The sequence below is a fragment of the Pelophylax lessonae genome (genome assembly GCF_965119305.1).
Source record: "Pelophylax lessonae genome assembly, chromosome: 1".
NCBI lineage: Eukaryota > Metazoa > Chordata > Amphibia > Anura > Ranidae > Pelophylax > Pelophylax lessonae.
The window spans coordinates 327,506,400-327,513,470 of NC_138768.1; positions in this window are offsets into that span (position 1 = coordinate 327,506,400).

The window sequence follows — 7,071 nt, forward strand, 5'->3', positions numbered from 1 at the left end:
TCGAGTATGCTAACAGGTGGTGAGGACAGCAGATGACAAATACAGGATAGACTAACCCAGTGCAAGGATAGATAGTAGTAGACAGGAGAGCTAGCAATCTATGCAGCAGTGCAGATGATAGATGGTAGTAGGCTCAAGAGCTAGCAATCTATGTAACAGTGCAGATGATAGGATAGTATGGATAGGTAGTAACAGTCCTTAATGTGCATAGGTAGATAGTGCAATAAGGTTATGGAGGGTTCCCCTGCGGGGTACTTATCACTTGTAATGTTAGTAGTTTAGAGAGGTCCAGTAGATAAGGAATGATCCGGTAGCGAGATACAGGGATCAGTAGCGAGGTTCCGGTCTGCTCTAGGTAAAGGGAATAGCTGGAGGTTCCGATCGAGAGACAGGCTTGAAAGCATGTGGATAACAAGGCAGGTTGAACGAACAATGTGAGTGAGACCGCCGGCGGTTGAAATAGCCGCTCTGCGGCGCTCAGCAGTGACATCATCGTTCTTAAAGGTATATGCGTACCACCTGAAGAGAAAGGTGGGACGCATTACAGAGAAAGTGGTGATTAAGGGTACCGGAGGTACCAGAATCTTACACACAGCTGGGGGACCATGAAGTAGATTTTGGAAACGGTAAAGGAAGACTGGAACAGTCCACTGCTCCACAGCTGGGGGACCATGAAGTAGGTTTTAGAACAGGTAAAGGCAGACTGGAACAGCCCACTGTTTTACAGCTGGGGGACCATGAAGTAGATTTTAGAGCAGGTAAAGGCAGATGAGAACTGTCTACTGGTTCACTGTTGGGTACCATGAAGTAGATTTTAGAACAGGTAAAGGCAGATGAGAACTGTCCACTGGTTCACTGCTGGGTACCATGAAGTAGGTTTCAGAACAGGTAAAGGAATACTAGAACCAGATTAGTCCATAGGTACAGCCTCTTGCCGAGTTGGCCAGCATCCATTTCAAAGAGCTCAAGGGGCAAACAGCTCCCCTTCTTTCAGCTCACAGGTCTATTCCACCAGCAGGAAAAAAGGCAATCTCCTCAGGGCTTCAGGCTATTAAACAGCAACCCAGCCAGCATCTGTGCACACCTCCCCAGGGATTCGCTAGTCCCAGCTCAAAATTCAGGATCGTCATTTGAATTCTCCCTCCCTAAGCTCCAGAAACGTCTTCTAGAGGCAGAGGGAAGCAATCAAACTCCCAGCTTGTGAAGCCCTGAACAGACCAGACCAGACCAGACCAAACAAATACTGCTCCCCTGGCCTCCCCTAGCAGCCTAACTAGGAGGGTGATACATAATAAACATGCTATACTTACCTTCTTTGTGCAATGTTATTGCACAGAGATGCCCTGGCCAAACTTCCTCTTCTGGGGTCCCCCACAAGTGTTGTCTACTCCTCCTCCTCTTTGTCTGCCTGTCAGGGTGCCAGGAAACCAGACTACACGAAGATGCAAGTAAAATAAAGCAGTTTATTAGGGCAACAACAATAAACGCACAGCAAGAGTGAGGAGCAAAACAGGAACAGCCGGGGTCAAGTCCGGAAGTCGGTAGTAATCCAAGCCAGGATCGCGTCTAGAAGTGGGTAGTCATCCAAGCCGGGGTTAAGTCCAGTAGCGGGTAGTCTGCCAATGCCAGATCGTCTGCTAATGCGGGGTCGTCTGCCAATTCCAGATCGTCTGCCAATGGGTCATCTGCTGATGTGGGATCGAGAGCCAGGAAAGTCATCAGCCAAGCCAGGTCATGCACAGAGGAACACAGAGAACAGAAGACTGCTAGCAGTGATGCAGCTTGGAGCACAAACACAAGGGCAAGGACTGCAGGCCATTAGGTGATATATATAGTCAGGTATTCAACATCATCACTGAGCGACACCCAGGCAGCAGGCAAGTGATGATTCAAACAGAGTTTATAAGAGACAGCAGTCTGCACATGTTCAAGATGGCTGCCAACAGGAAGGCAAGGTAAGATCTTGACACTTCCCCCTAGCAAGTGCTTGCTATGGGAGCAGGTGTGCGGACTCAATCCTAAGCTGGGCTAAGTGCTTCTATTGACACGGACAGGGGAGCTTGGCCCTTTACCCTCACATGATTTGATTGACCGTAGCAGAAGCCAATAGCTCCCACTGAGTCCTTTGAGAAGAGAGTGAGCAGAACTGCTGGCGACGGGCACAGCGCTGGATCAAGATGGGGCACAGGTAAGTATATAGGGCTGACTGGGGAGAGCTGAACATGAAAGGTTTTTTACCTTGCAGAGAATGCATTAGGATCAAAAACCTTCTGCCTATACAACCACTTAGGGGAATTAAAAGAGAAAAAAAAACTTTTGCACCCTTTTCTGGTATGGCCTTTTAAACAGTCCTGCGCCAGATTCAAAAATCCCTGTCACTAGGCTTGGTAGCTTTACTGAAATGTTCCAGATTCAGGGACCAATTCAAACTTGGTGTACAGAGACAGGCAGAGTGCCTTCTCTGTACACTGCTGTGTAGCAGAGTGCCATGTTTGCTACCTCCTCCCCCTTCCCACCTGTCAGCAGACTTGTATAAAATATTCAAAATTTCTACTTGAGTAAAAGTACAAGTACTCGATCAAAAAGTGACTTGAGTAGAAGTGGAAGTGCTCGCAGAAAAAGTTACTTAAGTAGAAGTACTAAAGTATTCAACATTTTTTTTACTTAAGTATTGCAAGTAGTTTTTTCAAAAAATTTGCTACTTAAGTACTAAAAGTAAAAAGTACCAGTAGTTTTGAAAAAAAATTTCTACTCAAGTACTGAAAGTAGAAGTACAAGTACTGTGTTATGTAGTTATTAAAGAAAGAAGTCAAAAGTTTGAACATCATATTGTTTTTTATTATTTCAAATGATTTATTCAAATGATTAACCTAAAGGACAATCACAATTCCTTAGGCTGTAACTTTTTGTAAACAAAAAACAGATAAAGTATGTCCCTCCCTTCCCCTTTTAAAGCATCCACCTTTTAAAGCCAGGGGTGGTCTCCTTCCTGAGCTTCCTCACTCTCACAGCCAGGCAGATCACTTGACGTTGAAGGGCCAGGGGTGGAAGGTGGTGTTTTTGGTTCGTCCATCTTTTCAGCTGATCAAAAGGCAGAACAGGAGCATGCGCAGTCTTCTTAATCGCGGTTTGATTTGATTTGCTCAATTGATGATGATGTGCCAGATGTCATCAAACCTACAACGCTTAAAGTGAAAAATGCATCAAAAACTACTAACAAAGTGGCTGTGCTAAAAATGCTAATAAAGTGCCTGCAATTATATATATTCTTCTTGTATTCAAAATCATCGCCCACAGTATCAAAAATAAAGTGACATGTCTGTGCTAAATGCAGTGCAAATTATTCCCACAATGTAAATTTAATTCATATAAAATATATATGACAATACCACAATAAAATAAGTTGTGATTGTGAATAAGTTAGGTGCAAGATTAAGTGTGTAAACTAAACTTTATGACGAAAAATCCATAACTGAATTCCAGTGTGCAATCTAAGAAGTGCTTTACTCAAGTCAAGTGACACTGCCAGTGGCCACTGCAGTGCAGGCACAGCCGCACAGGCAGAGGCAGGCCGCAGGAAGCACAGGCACCACCACAACACAACACTTATGGTCCATGGATAATCATCATAGCTGTCAGTCTCACTCTTCTTGGTTCAAAAAAGCCACCCATGACCCGTGTGTATATAATATATTAATATTTTATATTGATTATTTGATTCTCAAATGGCACATTTGCCATGGCAAGGATTAGGCCCTCTCCACGGTCCCCCTCACTCACCTCATAGAGAAGAAGATGAGATGACGAAGAAAATGCTCTGAGTCCTGCTCCCGCGTCTGGCCGCCCGCGTCACAACTCCTCTCAGTAAGGGCCCTAAGGGGTGGAGTCTGAGTGACACACAACACGTTTAGAGGCAGAGACCTCGAGCTGGAAGACGGCAGCACGGCTCCTCCAGTGCGGTCTTAACTTGATGATCATGACAGTGATTCCGCGGGCCGCGGCGCGAGCGAGGCTGTGGGATTGATTGAATTGAGTTGTGCTGCCTACTGCTACACGCTACCTACTACTAAATTGTGAGTCAGTATATTTTATTTCATTTTTATATATAAAAGCGGTATTGTTGAGCACTACTAGCCACTAGATCTCCTGGCTGTCACTTTGTCACATGTTGGGGAATCACAGCGGCTCGGCTCCAGAAGTGGCGGGTGTCCCTGTCATCCTGCCAGGGCCGCCAAGAAGTTCATCACCTAATCTTAAGTTATTAATATCTTATGAGGAGAGGACCTATGAGATTGAGAATTGAAATAATTCAATATATATGGCTTTTTGAACCAGTGCAGTCAGTGCCAGTGCCACAGTGCCACCCAGACGCTATCCACCAGTGCCACCACCATTAAGTGTGTTGGTCGGTCACTCGAGCACTGAAGGAGGTGGAAGCATCTGACAAGTGAAGTGACACTTTAGATTTGCACACTGGAATTAATTTATGGACTTTTCGTTATAGATAGGTTTACACACTTCAACTTGTTGCACGCACCTGACCTAACTTATTTCATAACTTATTTTATTGTGATTTATTGTCATATTTTATATGAATTGAATTTACTGTTACATTGTGGGAATAATTATTTTCACTGCATTTAGGCTTTAGCACATTCACTTTTTTTTTGATACTGTGTGGAGTGTGGGCAGGGCACTGGGGGCAACAATGATATTATATCGATTGCACAGGCACTTTATTCGCACAGCCAAGTTGTGTTTGTTAGTAGTTTCTTGATGCACTTTAAGCGCTGTAGCACCATTTATTTGTTTGTTTCATATTTTCTTTTATTTGAAAGATTTGGTATAGCAGCTTTTATTATACACAGCCTTTATTTTCGTATGCGCTGATTTACAAATGACATTATACACATTTTTTTGAACTTCATGAAACCTGCCATCTACTGTTCTGGCAGTGGTAATTTTTTTAAAAGTAACGAGTAACTATGCAGCACAAAAAAAAAATACTTGAGTAGAAGTATCGAAATCATCGAAAAAATGTAGTGAAGTAAAAGTAGAAGTAGGAGAAAAAAATTCTACTCTAGGAAAGTACAGATACCGCATTTCGGTACTTAAGTACAGTACTTAAGTAGTTCTACTTCGTTACTATACATCTCTGCCTGTCAGTGGTTGTCAAGAACATTGACAGATTCATAGCCAACAGGCTCCTAGGAACCAGTGAGGATGACAGAGGGCAGAACCTGACGGGGAAGATGAGGGACTAATTCTCCATCAGGTTCACTCTCTACTTGGGGCTGAAAGCAGGCAGTGGGCCAATGCTGTCTGTAGGCTACAAATCCGCCCACTGCCTGCTTTCCATCACAAATGGGGGGCTAGTGTCTCTGAATCTCCATCAGGCTCCACCCACCCAGCTTCAAAACTCTCTGGCCACTGTGCCAGGTAGGTAGTGTCATGGTTGGGATTTGAACCGACAACCTCAGTGCTACCAGGCTAAAGCGCTAAGCCACTGTTAAAGAATACGTAAACTTCCTTTTCCTGATAAGTGCCTGCTGTACTATGTACTTGTATGAGAAAGTATCTTCTTCTTTTTGTATTGCTTCCTTTGTGTGCAATCCCTGGTGTTCCTGCTAGGCCCTCTGCTTTCCTATTAACCACTTTAGCTCCGACAGGTTTACCCCCCTTCCTGACAGGCCATTTTTTGCGATACAGCACTGCATTGTTTTAACTGACAATTGCGCGGTCGTGCGACACTGTACACAATTAAAGTTATGTTCTTTTTCCCCACAAATAGAGCTTTCTTTTGTTGGTATTTGATCACCTCTGCGGTTTTTATTTTTTTGCGCTAGAAACAAAGAAGGACCAACAATTTTGAAGAAAAAAATATTTTTACTTTCTGTTATAAAACACATCAAATTTAAAAAAATGTAAAAAATTGAATTTCTTCATCAATAAAAAAAAAAGAATCCCAATAAGTGTATATTGATCCGTTTGCGCAAAAGTTATCACGTCTACATACTAGGGAATATTTTTATTTATGTAATTTTTTTTTTTTTTACTAGTAATGGCGGCGATTAGCAACTTATAGCGGGACTGCGATATTGCAGCAGACAAATCGGACACCTAACTGACACTTTGACACCTTATTGGGAAACAGTGACACTAATACAGTGATCAGTGCTAAAAATATGCACTGTCACTGTACTAATGACACTGGCAAGGAAGGGCTTAACATCAGGGGTGATCAAAGGATTAAATGTGTGCCTAGAGAGTGTTTACTAACTGTGGGGTAGGTGCTTTTACTACTGAAAGACATGGTTCGGTGTGTCTGCTTCACAAAAACACAGGATCCATGTCTTCTGTACTCACAGAATGACAGTCTGCCTTATTTACATAGGCAGACTGGCATTCTGTCAGTGTAACAAACGATCGGCAGGTCCCAGGGGACATCAGGTCCGCGGGACCCGCTAATCAGCTCCCGCATGTGCCCAAATCTCAGAAGTGCAGAAGCACGGATATATACATGATTCTGCACAGATTGGCATTCCTGTAGCAGTAAATCTGCTATGAGGCGGTTGTAACGCGAGTAATAATTGACCACACTAAGCAGAACACACCATGGTCAGTGCTCTAGCTATGCTGGGAACTTATGCCCCATACACACGTGCAGATTATCTGAAGACTTTTGTCTGCAGACTTACCAAAACCATATAATATGAGGTCAAACCTAAACACTTTCAATTTGTATGCAATCCGGCAGGCCCTTGCACTACATAGAAAAGGTAAATCTGAAGACAAAAGTCTTCAGATAATCTGCACGTGTGTACGGGGCATTAGCCTTCTCTCCTCCAATGATCAGACTTGTACTGACCCTCCTCCCCTGCACAGCCTTCACTCTAAAGACAAGTGTGCTGCTGTTTCTCCACCCCCCTCAGCTCTCTAAACCTCCTATGCAGTTGAGAACAGAGGGGATGTGATCACTTATTTAAAAAAAATGGAAAAAAAGGTGTTTATAATGTTTCTTATATGTACTGTATACAAACATGTTTGCCTTTCATTTCTATTTGAAACTGA